Source organism: Bufo bufo, chromosome 2, assembly GCF_905171765.1.
Source record: "Bufo bufo chromosome 2, aBufBuf1.1, whole genome shotgun sequence".
Taxonomy (NCBI): Eukaryota; Metazoa; Chordata; class Amphibia; order Anura; family Bufonidae; genus Bufo; species Bufo bufo.
In genome coordinates, this window is record NC_053390.1 from 577271401 (window position 1) to 577287023 (window position 15623).

The 15623-nt window shown below is 44.5% G+C and overlaps 1 protein-coding gene across 2 annotated transcripts in view; it reads right to left on the reverse strand.

Moving 5' to 3' along the window:
- The window catches only part of EMCN (endomucin), a 504312-nt gene that overhangs the window by 309515 nt on the left and 179174 nt on the right, over positions 1 to 15623 (reverse strand). The window lies entirely within an intron of this gene.

A 15623-nucleotide genomic window follows, 5' to 3' on the forward strand; every position in this document is an offset into this window, starting at 1 on the left:
GGATTTACTGTAGCTGGAATGGTAATTGGGAGCTATGTCGCATGTAAAGCACCCTGAGGTGGCCCTACAGTGGAAACCCCCAAAAAGTAACCCCATTACGGAAACTACACCCCTCAAGTAATATTTCAAGGTGTGTAGTGAGCACTTTGACCCATCAGGCGTTTCACAGAATTAGGAAACTCTTGGCTGTGAAAATGAAAAATGAAAAATTTTTCAAGAAAAAGTTGCTTTACGCCCACATTTTTTGCTTTCGCAAGGGGAAACAGTGGAAACCCCCAAAAAGTAACCCCATTCTGGAAACAGAGGGTGTTTATTAACGGTACACACTCAGATTGGGTCACTGTCACTAGTGGGGTACCTCAGGGGTCAGTATTGGGCCCTATTCTCTTCAATATATTTATTAATGATCTTGTAGAAGGCTTGCATAGTAAAGTATCAATTTTCGCAGATGACACTAAACTGTGTAAAGTAATTACCACTGAAGAGGACAGTATACTACTACAGAGGGATCTGGATAGATTGGAGGCTTGGGCAGATAAGTGGCAGATGAGGTTTAACACTGACAAATGTAAAGTTATGCACATGGGAAGGAATAATGCAAGTCACCCGTACATACTAAATGGTAAAACACTCGGTAACACTGACATGGAAAAGGATCTATGAATTTTAATAAACAGCAAACTAAGCTGCAAAAACCAGTGTCATGCAGCTGCTGCCAAGCCAATAAGATAATGGGTTGCATCAAAAGGGGCATAGATGCCCGTGATAAGAACATAGTCCTAATAAATTCAGAGACTCCAGCCAAGTATGTATGAAGTACAATTCTTTTTATTTAGCAAGTAAGGTATTTGCTACGGCAAGGTAAATAGTGACGTTTCGGCACATCCGTGCCTTCATCAGACTAGTGCCGCTTGTAGTGCAGAAGATCTCAGGTGTGGACGCAGTAGAGGGAGAGACATGCGGTTGTACCACTGAAGTGAGCATGCGCATGTCTCTCCCTCTACTGCGTCCACACCTGAGATCTTCTGCACTACAAGCGGCACTAGTCTGATGAAGGCACGGATGTGCCGAAACGTCACTATTTACCTTGCCGTAGCAAATACCTTACTTGCTAAATAAAAAGAATTGTACTTCATACATACTTGGCTGGAGTCTCTGAATTTATTATTGATAGGGGTGGGAACCCTACTCCAGCAGAAAATCCACCGTGCTACAAGGGCTCTGCTTGCAAGAACATAGTCCTACCACTTTACAAATCGCTAGTCAGACCACACATGGAGTACTGTGTACAGTTCTGGGATCCTGTAAACAAGGCAGACATAGCAGAGCTGGAGAGGGTCCAGAGGAGGGCAACTAAAGAATTAACTGGAATGGGGCAACTACAGTACCCTGAAAGATTATCAAAATTAGGGTTCTTCACTTTAGAAAAAAGACGACTGAGGGGAGATCTAATTAATATGTATAAATATATCATGGGTCAGTACAGAGATCTATCCCATCATCCATTTATCCCCAGGACTGTGACGAGGGGACATCCTCTGCGTCTGGAGGAAAGAAGGTTTGTACACAAACATAGAAAAGGATTCTTTACGGTAAGAGCAGTGAGACTATGGAACTCTCTGCCTGAGGAGGTGGTGATGGTGAGTACAATAAAGGAATTCAAGAGGGGCCTGGATGTATTTCTGGAGCGTAATAAAGTGGCCTTCCTCTGGATCAACTTGCAGGATAACAGGCCGAACTGGATGGACAAATGTCTTTTTTCGGCCTTATGTACTATGTTACTATGTTACTATGCTACACCCCTCAAGGAATGTTTTAAGTGTTGAGCGGCAGGGGCAATATTCGATTTTGCAATATTTTACGAATATATGGCCGAATATTTGTCATATATTTCACGAATTCGCTATCTTCGTTCACATTTTTTTTTTCATTACTAAATTCGCAATGTAAAATTCTCTTAATACACATGCTCAAAAAGGGGCGTGGCCTAGCAACTGTTTTCGAACTACCCGAAGTTTGAGGCGATTGGTAAAGATGGTCGGAAGCAATTTTCGAGACAGTGAGGAAGAACTCCTGATCACTGTAAGTAATTTCATATTACACCAGTGTATTTAATTATATTTCACATGCATGTCAGACCAATCGCTTTATATTCAGATAGAGTGTTATAAAATATTTGTGATTGCGAAAATCGCCACTTATGATTCAATTTTTTTTTCCGCAAATACATGTAAGGGTGGAATGCCCAGACAAAATGCAAAATGGAAGCCTTTAAATAGAAGTCTATGGGAAAGCACAATGGATCCGTCTGGGTCCCGTTATGCAAGACGGAAAACAAAGTCCAACTTTGTTTTTCGTCTTGCATAACGGGACCCAGACGGATCCGTTTTGATTCCCATAGACTTTTATTAGGTTGGAGAGCAAACGGAATGCCTTTTAAAGGTTTACATTTTGCATTCCATCATAATACAAGTCTATGGGAAGAAGAATGGATCCGTCCCTCCTTCTTATAGATTCCGTTATTTTCCATTATAACCATGTTGTGACAGGGACCCGATGGCAGGGAAGGTAGCCCGATGCCTTCCTTAGGCATCATGGCTGCCTTCCGGGAGGGCCTGTGGGATCCAGACCCCTGTATTACACTGGTAATACACTTACAGCCAACGCATTACAATACAGAAGTATTGTAATGCATTGTAAAGGGGATCAGATCCCCAAAAGTTGAAGTTTCAGAGGGGGCCAAAAAATAAACAGAAAAAAGAAAAAAAAAATTCTAGAAAAAAAGCGTCCTTTTTGAAAAAAAAAGTTAAATAAAAATTTTTAAAAATAGTGAAAAATAGAAAAGTAGACATATTATGTATCACCGCGTCCGTAATGACCGCCTCTATAAAAATATCACATGATCTAACCCCTCAGGTTAACACCGCTAAAAAATAAAAATAAAGACTGTGCTAAATTAACAATTTTTTGGTCACATTACATCGCTAAAAGTGCAACACGAAGCAATCAAAACGGTGTATGACCCCCAAAATAGTACCAATTTAACCGTCACCTCATCCTACTCAAGACAATCGCCCAAAAAATAAAACAAATATAGATCTCAGAGTATGGAGACATTAAAACATGATTTTTTTTGGTTCAAAAATGCTATTATTGTGTAATAATAAAATCCCAAAAAAATATACATATTAGGTATCGCCACCTCCGTAATAACCAGCAGTATAAAAATATCACATGACTTAACCCCTCAAGTGAACATTGTAAAAAAATGAAAATAAAAACTGCATTAAAAAAGCCATTTGTCAAGCGATCCAATTTTTGGTAAATTTTGTATTTTTTTTAAAATACAAATGAAATTTTGTGACTGAATTTTTCTACTGTCATGAAATACAATATGTGAAAACAATCTTATAATGGCCTGGATAAGTGAAAGCATTTTACAGTTACTACCACATAAAGTGACACATGTCAGATTTGCTCAAAATGGCCTGGGCAGAAAGGAGAAAAATGGCCCGGTCATTGAGGGGTGAATTTGCATTTGTTATGAGTTCTGAGTTGTTTGTCTAAATTCTGAACATTGTGTGATTACAGGGGTTCCAGTTTTACAGAGGATATGGTGGTGGTTGTGGTCTCGGCATTGGAGGAGGAGGAGGAGGGAGAGCATGCTGGACCCTCCCAGCATACAAATGCTCCACCACCACCTGATGGTGGTATAATGGTGGAGGCCGAAGAGGCTGGTCCCTCTCTGCAGCCGCATCTCCCCCCCCCCCCCACCAGCTCCTGATGAGGAAGAAGAGGAGGAGGAGGTTGTCACCAGCCCCCGCCAGGAGGGTAAATATGCGCACACAGCAATATAATTCTGTATCCATAACATGTACAGAAACAAAGGGCTAAAAATGAGGGGACACCACACACTACAGTAATAGAAAACAATCATACTGGACACTAACTATGTAATCTACATAAATATCAATAACTAAACAACTAAATAACATTATACTCTACATAACTATCACAAACTAACCAACTAAATACAAATATACTGTACTGAACTAGCACTAACTAACCAAACTAAATAAGATTATACTCTACTGAACTATCACTAACTAACAAACTATATAATCATCATAAATATCATTAACTAACAAATTGTAATGTAAATCGTCAGTGCTTTAACAAATACTACACATAATGCACTAATTGCCTCTTAATCTTAATTGAAAGTAATTTTAATATTCTTTTTAAATCCTAACAGTACTTGGTAAATTAGGAAAAAAATTATGCAGCTGCAGCAGGCCGACCAAAGGGCAATGCTCGAGATCAGAGCCCAGCAAAAGATAATACGGGAGCAGCAAAGAAGGTTACATCAGCAGCAGCAGCAGCGGCATCTGGATAAAAAGGTGCATCAGCTGGAGGAGCTGCACCATAAGGGGATCCAGGAGTTGCTGCACCTCCATAAACAACTAAAAAAGTTGCCTTAAAGGCATATTTGTTCATCAACATTGTTAATAAATATTACTTTATGTTCTTTAGTTTTTAGATATTGTTATGTTTTTGATTAATTTTAACCTATAAGGTTGCAGGAAGGTCCCTTTAGTCCTGGGTAGTGATGGATGAACATCGGCCAGGACGGTTCGCGAACGCGATCAAATGTTCGCGAACCACAAGTTCGCGGCAGGCCCCATTCACTTTAATGGCAGGCGAACCTGAAAAACCTTCAGCTCATATTTGCAGCCAGCAAACACTTACTAGAAGTACACAAATAATCCCACAACATGAACAGTGATATACCAGAGGGGGATCATTGGCAAAAATTCCCACAAAAAAATATGTATTTTAATCAGGGGCCATTTTTAGGCATCTTAAAGAGAAACTCTCAAAAATGGGCCCTGCTGGAACCTAGAAAAATGTTATTTCCTATCGGTTTGATGTATACAAATGTGCAGCACTCCACGTTTTTGTATCCTGCAGATTCTATAAAAAAATGTATACGTTAACGTAATATTTTTTTCTACCATGGAACTGTATGGTGAACGGACGCCACTGTATGGCATCAGTCTGAGGCATCTGTTAACGCATACATTTTTGGTATGCATTAAATGGATGTCAAAAATCGGATGTGAAACCAGCCCTAGTGTCAGAATAAGCACCAGTACACATCGGAGCAGCGTGGTGGGGATGGGAGGCCGCCATGTACTGACAGAGAGCTAACTGGTCCTGGTGGTCAGGGATGAGGACTGTGTTTCCCAAGGATTATATTCTACTGGGAAATACAGGGAACAGTATAATACACTAGAAGCTATATAATATAAAGATATAAGCCCTACCCCCGAATGATAATACAATTAGGTGATCATTTATTATATAGAAATACGTCTATGTTAGGCATATTTCTGACACAGATTGTGGCAAAGGTCCTTAGCACCGCAATCTGCATATTTTTCCCGCTCATGCCAGGTATAAAAAAGGATGGCGTGGGCAGGGAAAGGGATACAGTTATGGCCATCCAGATATTGGATACCACCGCCATACATTGACCGGATAACACCTCTGCACAGTGACCGGATACCACCGCCATACCGTGACCGGATAAAAGAGTATAAGAGGATACAGTACAGGGAATGACTAGGGGCACTGCACAGGGTGTGGTAAGAGGGCACAATGCAGGGTATAAAGGGGCACAGTACGGGGTGAGGGGAACAGTACAGGGTGGGGGGCACAGTCACATGACCCTGTGACATTAGAAGGTCCTTATGGCGAATGCGGTTCATACGCCACCATAATGAGAGGCAGAGGAGTGAGACAAGGGTGTGATTATGTGGCTAGAGATAAAAAAAATTAAATGTCGGCAAGTACAGGCCCCAAAAATTAGGCAATAGGCATTCACCTGACAGCAAAGAACTTTGGATTCTGTGGCTGGAGGTACATTAGGCGGTCACAGGATAAAAATGTAACTGCCGGCCAGTACAGGCCCCAAAAATTAGCCAATAGGCATTCACCTGACAGCAAAAAACTTTGGATTCTGTGGCTGGAGGCACATTAGGCGTTCACAGGATAAATATGTAACTGTCGGCCAGTGCAGGCCCTAAAAAGTAGGCAATAGGCATTCATCTGACAGCACAGAACTTTGGATTCTGTGACTGGAGGTACATTAGGCGGTCACAGGATAAAAATGTAACTGTCGGCCAGCACAGGTCCCAAAAATTAGGCAATAGGCATTCACCTGACAGCGAAGAACTTTGGATTCTGTGGCTGGAGGTACATTAGGCGGTCACAGGATAAAAATGTAACTGTCGGCCAGTACAGGCCCCAAAAATTAAGCAATAGGCATTCACCTGACAGCAAAGAACTTTGGATTCTGTGGCTGGAGGTACATTAGGCGGTCACAGGATAAAAATGTAACGGCCAGTACTGGCCCCAAAAATTAGGCAATAGGCATTTACCTGACAGCAAAGAAGTTTGAATTCTGTGGCTGGAAGTACATTAGGCGGTCACAGGATAAATATGTAACTGTCGGCCAGTACAGGCCCCAAAAATTAGGCATTCAATTGACATTAAAGGCCTTTTATGTCGCTGTATTTACCTAAGACAGGAACCATGATTTATTCTGGGTGGTGGCAGATATTTGTGGGCTGTCCTGAGAAAATTCAATCATACGGCATACATATTAGGACATCCTGTCACGAGGGTATCAAGAGCCACGTCTGACTCCGTTATACCCGGGGTCAGGAAGTCGCAGCGGGTGGCTGCGCGCTCTATATCTAAAGATCACGTTGTTTCTTAGTGATTGTTTTCTGTGTTTGCCTTGCTATCCTTTTTGTCTCTCTCAGGGATCCGTAGCTTCTCCTCCTCAGCTGTTTCTTGTCTGCCACTCCCTACCTCCTTATATTCTCCCCTCACACTTCTCTAGTTGCCAGTTATAGAGCTTCCTGCCTGGACATCTATACTGACCCACTGGAGTGGTTAATCCTGGTTGTCGTTCCTGAGTGCTACCCTCCGGATCCCTGTTGGGCTTATTGTTGTCTCCTGTTGTCGCCCACCTGGGAATATATGTTGAGTCTGTGTTGTCTGTCCTCCCCTTGGTGTTTTCCCTTAGAGTTAGTGGTGCGGACTAGTGTTCCCATCGCCCTGTTCACTACCTAGGGCTCAGCTCAGGGAAAGCCAGGGCTTTAGGCACGTGATCGGCGTACGGGTGAGGAACCCGTCTAGGGACGTCAGGGCAGCCAGGTGCCAGCCGCCAGGTGAGTCAGGGGTCACCATCTTCCCTCTCACTTGGGCAGGGCCTTCCTCGTTCCCTCCCTCTGTGTCACGTATGTGATAGCCACGCCGACCGTGATATTATAACTGGCCCTTACTTTTTGAGAAAAAAAATAAAAATAAAAAAATTTATATAATTTTTTGTTTGTTGTTTTTTTTTTTTCTCTCTACTTAGAATCCACTATGGATCCTATTGATGCCTTGGCAGAACAGCTTCAAAGCCTGTCTTTAGAGGTGGCAGGATTGAAGGCGTCTGTTCTCCAACAACAGCAGCAAATGCAGCAGACCGCACCCCCAGAGGTTGCTATGGGTAACCAGGTTGTCACTGAACCCAAGGTTGCTCTTCCCGACAGATTTTCTGGGGGAAGGGACAAATTTGCGACGTTCCGTGAGGCCTGCAAATTATATTTTAAGTTGTGCCCTTACTCCTCAGGTCATGAAGAACAGCGGGTAGGGATTGTCATTTCCCTGCTTCAGGGGGATCCGCAATCCTGGGTGTTCTCATTACCCCCTGGTTCTCAGGCTCTTCGGTCAGTGGAGGGATTTTTTGGGGCTTTGGGTCTCATATATGATGACCCTGACCGAGTCGCCCTGGCTGAGTCGAAGTTACGGAGACTCCTACAGGGAGATCGGTCAGCAGAGGAATATTGCTCAGAGTTCCGTAGGTGGGCTACGGATACTCAGTGGAACGACCCGGCTCTCAGGAGTCAGTTCTGCTCTGGGTTATCTGAAAGGGTTAAGGATGCACTGGCGCTGTATGAGACCCCCCTTTCCCTTGATGCTGTTATGTCCCTCTCTATCAGAATAGATAGACGTCTTAGGGAGAGATCGAAAATTCCGGAGCAATTGGTTACCTCTCCCAAGCAACAGTCAGCCTGTACTGACTTAGATGAGCCTATGCAGCTAGGCGGAACTTCTCGTCAGGTCCGTCCTCCCGAGGTTCGCCGTAGGGGGGGGGCTTGTTTTTTCTGTGGGGGGAGGGGTCATTTCATTAATGTCTGTCCCTCCTTTCTCAAAAACAAAAGACCGTCGGAAAACTACTAACCCCGGGCTGTGCGGAGAATGTCAGCCGGGGGGTATACGTTTCCTCCATACGAACATCTCAATTTGTGTTACCAGCGGTCATTGTTTTTGGTGTTAAGATGGAGTCTATTTCTGTTTTTCTAGACAGTGGAGCAGGGGTAAACTTGATTGATGCCCATTTTGCCCGCACTATGGGTTTGTCTCTCTGTACGCTGCAGAGACCTATTCCCGTATTCGCTATAGATTCTGCTCCTCTGTCTCAGAGAAACCTCACCCACATTGTTCGTAATTTACACCTTCGGGTAGGGGACCACCATAATGAGTGTCTTTCATGTTACGTTCTGGAGGGCCTTCCCTCTCCGGTGGTATTCGGTCTTCCCTGGTTGGTAGCGCACAATCCAGTGGTGGATTGGCAGGCCAGGGAGATATTGGAGTGGAGTGAGCATTGCAGAGAGAATTGCTTAAATAACAATTGCTTAATCGCCTCCATAGCTTCCCTACCTACATTTATTTCGGACTTTAAAGACGTTTTTTCTGAAAAGGGTTGTCAGAAACTACCACCTCATCGTCCTTATGATTGCCCGGTTAACCTGATTCCCGGGGCAAAATTACCCAAGTCCAGGTTGTATAATCTTTCGGGTCCCGAGAGACAAGCCATGAAAGATTATATCTCCGAGAGTCTGGCTAAGGGACACATCAGACCCTCTTCTTCACCCGTGGCTGCAGGGTTTTTCTTCGTTAAAAAGAAAGATGGGGGCCTGCGTCCTTGCTTAGATTTCCGTGAGTTAAACCAGATAACCATCCGTGACCCATACCCTCTTCCTCTCATTCCTGACCTTTTTAATCAGATTGCGGGTGCTAAGTGGTTCTCCAAACTTGATCTTAGGGGGGCCTACAATCTGATTCGTATCAGGGAAGGGGATGAGTGGAAGACAGCTTTTAACACCCCTGAGGGGCATTATGAAAATCTAGTTATGCCTTTCGGTCTGACCAATGCCCCTGCTGTCTTCCAACATTTCGTTAATGATATTTTTAGTCATCTCATCGGCAGGTTTGTAGTCATATACCTAGATGATATCTTAATTTATTCGGCTGATCTGAAAACACATGAGGTGCATGTCAGGCAAGTACTGCAGGTCCTACGGACGAATAAATTATATGCGAAAATTGAAAAATGTGTCTTCGCTGTTCAGGAATTACAGTTCCTGGGATATCTATTATCTGCTTCAGGTTTCCGCATGGATCCTGGGAAGGTCCAGGCAATTTTAGATTGGGATCTTCCTGAGAACCTTAAAGCCCTACAACGGTTTTTGGGTTTCGCTAATTTCTATAGAAAGTTCATTAAAAATTATTCAGTGATCGTTAAACCCCTTACCGACATGACTAGGAAGGGGACAGATTTTTCCAAATGGTCTGACGCCGCTAAAGATGCATTTTCCTCTCTAAAGGAGAGGTTTACCTCGGCACCTGTTCTAATTCAACCTGATGTCTCCCAGCCTTTTATTGTCGAGGTAGATGCGTCAGAGGTGGGAGTGGGAGCTGTATTGTCTCAGGGTCCGTCTCCTGGCAAATGGCGTCCTTGCGCTTTCTTTTCCAAAAAATTATCTTCTGCAGAGAAGAATTATGATATTGGAAATAGGGAACTGTTGGCGATTAAACTGGCGCTTGAAGAGTGGCGTCACTTCTTAGAGGGAGCAATCCACCCCGTCACGGTGATTACGGATCACAAGAACCTTCTGTACCTAGAATCGGCTAAGCGTCTCACCCCTAGACAAGCTAGGTGGTCGCTATTCTTTACCAGATTTAACTTTGTAATCACCTATCGTCCTGGGGCAAAAAATACCAAGGCAGACACATTATCTCGTCGTTTCCCTGGAGGGGGTAATGTTTGTGATCCGGTACCTATTTTACAAAGAGGAGTGGTTGTCTCTGCTGTACACTATGTTCTAGAGGGAAAGGTGTTAGAGGCTCAGGGGGACGCCCCGGCCTCTTGCCCCTCAGAGAAATTGTTTGTACCGTTAAACCTGCGTCTTGAATTATTAAAAGAACATCATAATTCGGCACTTGCTGGACACCCGGGTAGTAAAGCAACCTTGGAGCTTTTATCTCGTCGTTTTTGGTGGCCAAGGTTGCGTCAGGATGTAATGGATTTCGTGTCTACTTGTTCTACTTGTGCACGCGCGAAAGTCTCTCATACACGTCCAGCAGGGTCTTTATTGCCACTTTTCATCCCCAATAGGCCATGGACACATCTGTCAATGGATTTCATCACTGACTTACCGTTGTCGGCGGGTAAAACAGTTATCTTGGTAGTAGTAGACAGGTTTAGCAAAATGGTACACTTTATTGCGCTACCCGCACTTCCTAATGCTAAAACTCTCGCTCAGGTGTTTATCAGTGAAATCGTGAAGCTTCACGGGGTCCCTTCCGATGTGGTTTCGGATCGGGGAACCCAGTTTATTTCTAAGTTTTGGAAAGCTTTTTGTTCCCGTTTGGGGGTTCACTTGTCCTTTTCCTCAGCTTTCCATCCTCAGTCGAATGGACAGACTGAGCGTACCAACCAAAACCTAGAAACATATTTAAGGTGTTTTGTGTCTGAAAACCAAGAGTTGTGGTCATCATATTTACCGTTAGCTGAGTTTGCCATAAATAATCATTATCAGGAGTCCACTGGCAAGTCACCATTCCTTGGTGCATACGGTTTTCATCCCCAATTTTGTACTTTCAAAGAGGGGGGGTCTTCTGGGGTTCCCGAAGAGGAAAGGTTTTCTTCATCTCTTTCATCGGTATGGCAGAAGGTGCAAGTTAACTTGAAAAAGATGAGTGGTAAATATAAATGCATGGCCGATAAGAAACGGTCGCCAGGTCCGGACCTAGGAGTGAATGACTATGTGTGGTTGTCTACTAGGAATATTAAGTTGAAGGTTCCTTCTTGGAAACTGGGTCCTAGGTTTATTGGTCCCTATAAAATAGTAGCCGTCATTAACCCTGTGGCTTTTCGCCTGGAGCTACCTCAGACTTTTAAGATCCATAACGTCTTCCATAAATCGTTACTCAAGAAGTATGTTCCACCTCTAGAACCATCGCCGCTGCCACCTCCTCCTGTCATTGTGGCTGGTAATCTGGAGTTTCAAATAGCCAGAATTGTTGATTCTCGTCGGGTCCGCCGCTCTCTTCAGTATCTGGTGCATTGGAGGGGTTACGGTCCCGAGGAAAGAATGTGGGTTCCAGCGTCAGAGGTAAACGCCAACAGGTTAATTCAGACTTTTCATGCCTCTCATCCGGAGAGACCTGGTCCTGAGTGTCCGGAGGCCCCTCGTGAAAGGGGGGGTACTGTCACGAGGGTATCAAGAGCCACGTCTGACTCCGTTATACCCGGGGTCAGGAAGTCGCAGCGGGTGGCTGCGCGCTCTATATCTAAAGATCACGTTGTTTCTTAGTGATTGTTTTCTGTGTTTGCCTTGCTATCCTTTTTGTCTCTCTCAGGGATCCGTAGCTTCTCCTCCTCAGCTGTTTCTTGTCTGCCACTCCCTACCTCCTTATATTCTCCCCTCACACTTCTCTAGTTGCCAGTTATAGAGCTTCCTGCCTGGACATCTATACTGACCCACTGGAGTGGTTAATCCTGGTTGTCGTTCCTGAGTGCTACCCTCCGGATCCCTGTTGGGCTTATTGTTGTCTCCTGTTGTCGCCCACCTGGGAATATATGTTGAGTCTGTGTTGTCTGTCCTCCCCTTGGTGTTTTCCCTTAGAGTTAGTGGTGCGGACTAGTGTTCCCATCGCCCTGTTCACTACCTAGGGCTCAGCTCAGGGAAAGCCAGGGCTTTAGGCACGTGATCGGCGTACGGGTGAGGAACCCGTCTAGGGACGTCAGGGCAGCCAGGTGCCAGCCGCCAGGTGAGTCAGGGGTCACCATCTTCCCTCTCACTTGGGCAGGGCCTTCCTCGTTCCCTCCCTCTGTGTCACGTATGTGATAGCCACGCCGACCGTGATACATCCTCAGACATCATCCACAACTCCCTCCTCCGTCAGGCAAAACTCCCTCCTCCGTCAGCCCAAACTCCATCAGTCCTCCTCCCTCAGACTAAACTCCCTCCTCCGTCAGCTAAAACTCCCTCCTCCCTCATCCAAAACTCCCTCCTACCTCAGACGTCAGCCAAAACTCCCTCCTCTGTCAGGAAAAACTCCATCAGTCCTCCTCCCTCAGACCAAACTCCCTCCTCTGTAGTGTACGGGGACTGTAATGCCCGTCACTACAAAAGGGTCACTTGGTGTGCTGTCGTCCCCCCTTATTTATGGGGAAGTTGGTATATGTCATCTTTATAAAATGTCATGTAATGTAAGGCTATGTATTTCCCTGTTACTGTGAAACTTGCATGTACAGGCCTGCTAGGGGTGTCATTCCAGCTCTTAGTCACTAGAGGGAGCTAGGGAGCCCTAGTTTATATAAGGCCCAGTCAGGGAAAGGAAAGTCAGTCTAGTCTAAAGTCAGTCTACAGCAGTTGGAGTTTAGACTATGTCAGAGACAAGTCCAGGCCTGAAGCCTGCGGACCAGGAGAGGGTATTGCAGTCCCTGTAACCGGGTTCCAGATCCAAGGAGAAGGTTCCCCTCCTGAACTTATATATGCAGAAGCAGGAAGACCACTGTTAAACAGCCTGGGAGTTCAGAAGTTTCCAGAGTCAGTGCTGAGAGAGACAGAGGCAAGTCAAGAAAAGCAAGAGGTACTCAAGACAACAGAGGAGGTACTTGATAGAGATAAAACCAAGGATATACGCCAGAGCTAGGGTATTGGGCCTTGGAGAAGATTTTCTATGTTCCAGGATCAGTCAGGAATAGAGTGCAAGCCGCCTGTACTACAAATCCTGTGTTTAACACTCTGAAGTCACCTTGCTATATATATATATTGCCTGCATCAAATGTACTGCAACCAACTGTCTGCAAAGGAACTGCGCTTCCATCTGTGTCCATGTATGATGACTACTAAAGTTTGAGTTCTGCTTTAACATCACGTGGTTCCTCAGTTATTCCTGCTATCAGCAAACGGCGTGCCACCGTTTAATTGGCACTGTCGTCACGAACATTACTTATCATCACCTGCCCTTGCAGAGAGTCAGCTGTCTCAGGTTAGTGTCACAATTGCACTACAACACCCAGGAACATTTCTAAACCTAACTTGAGTACGCTGCACCTCTGTCAGGCTAAACTCCCTCCTCCCTCATCCAAAACTCCCTCCTCCTCCTTCAGATGTCAGCCAAAAATGCCTCCCCCTAACTCAAAACTCCCTCGTCCCTCAGATGTCAGTCAAAAAATACCTCCTCCAACAGCCCTCAGCCCAAACTCCATCAGCCGTCAGGGGTCAGACATCAGGTGTCAGCCCTCAGTCTAAACTCCATCAGCCGTATTAATAGAATGTAAAATATGTTTACAGCAAGCGCTGGCACCACAGACCATTGTCTTCACACATTATATATATATTATGGACACTAATACCAGGCACCAGCACTGGATCCAAGGTACCTGACGGCATGCCATGTTCCAAGGTGCCAATGGAGGCATGCCATGTTCAGCTGCTGACATAACACAGGCTTCTCTCCAGCACATGTTACATCAGCAGCCGCTAGAGACTGGTTCGCCTGCAAGTGAATGAGATTCCATCCCAAACATCAGATGGCTCTGTAGTTCAGGGGTTAGAGAGCTGGTCTTGTAAACCAGGGGTCATGAGTTTAAATCTTGCTGGCACCTTTGCAATTTATTTATTTTTGTCTGTTAATATTTCTACTATTACTTATTCCGTTTAGTAAGCAAAGAACATTTTAGCGCAATTTATCATATAAAATATGCTTTCCGTTATCATATAAATATGACAGGTCTGCTTACACATAATTCAGGATAGATATAGAGATGAATGATAAATGAGATGATGGGGGTAGATTTATTATGGGTGGATATGGCATATATGTCATAATTTGGTTCTTTTAGTGTTCTGGGGGCACAAATCAATGCAACTGGGGTTTCACGTACAAGCAAGCAATAGTACAAATATTAACAGACATAAAAAATAAAGTTGTGAAGGTGCCAGCGAAATTTGAACTTGCCCTGGTTTACAAGACTAGCACTCTAACCCCTAGACTATGGAACTATCTGCTGTTAGGAAAGGAAGCTCATTCACTTGTAGGCAAACCAGTCTCTAGCGGCTGCTGATGTAAGATGTGCTGGAAAGAAGCCCATGTATGTCAGCGGCTGAACATGGCATGCCTCCATTATACACCAAGGAAACTTGTATCCAGTACTGGTGCCTGGTATTAGTGTCCATAATATATACTGTATATAATGTGTGAAGACAATGGTCTGTGGTGCCAAAACTGAATGCACAGGGACGTCATCCGTATTTTTTGCGGCCCGCAAAATACTGAAAAAGCCATACGGTCGTGATCAAGAGGCCTTAATATGTACTTCTGAATTAGGTAATCTAATCTCTGGTGTAGCCTTCATTCTCCTTAGTACCACTCGAGGCTGGCATGGAAATTCTGAAGAGTTAGCGAAAATTCCAACTTTGACTGCACAGTATATAAATATAAATCTGCCATTCAAAGAGTGACAGAATAAGGTAAATGGACAGACAGCCTAACAATGAAAATGGACAGCTAGCCTAACAAAGTAAGTGATGAAGAATGTCAGTGTTTAAGAAGCAAACCACATACCGACACATGTTCTTCTTATTAGACCACATGTTCAACATCACTTTTTGCAAATTTTACAGCTGAACTATAAAATGTTTGTATTAGCAACAGTACAAACATATTTTACATTCTATTACTACGGTGATGGAGTTTAGGCTGAGGGATGACAACTGATGTCTGACCCCTGACGGCTGAGAGCTGACACCTAACGGCTGATGGAGTTTGGGCTGAGGGCTGATCGAGGAGGTATTTTTTGACTGATGTCTGAGGGACGAGGGAGTTTTGGATGAGGGAGGAGGGGGTTTTAACTGACGTATGAGGTAGGAGGGAATTTAGGCTGACGGAGAAGGGAGTTTTGCCTGACGGAGGAGGGAGTTTTGGATGAGTGAGGATGGAGTTTTGGCTGACGTATGAGGTAGGAGGGAGTTTGGGCTGAAAGAGGATGGAGTTTTGCCTGATGGAGGAGGTTGTTGTGGATAATGTCTGAGGATGTCCTCACGTGTCGAATTCCTACGAGATCCATGCCTCATTCATTTTTAGAAATGTGAGGCAGTCCACACTATCGTGAGCTAGGCGAGTGTGCTTATCGGTCACGATCCCCCCTGCTGCACTGAACGTCCTTTTGGACAGAAAACTGGACGATGGGCAAACCTAGAGTTCCA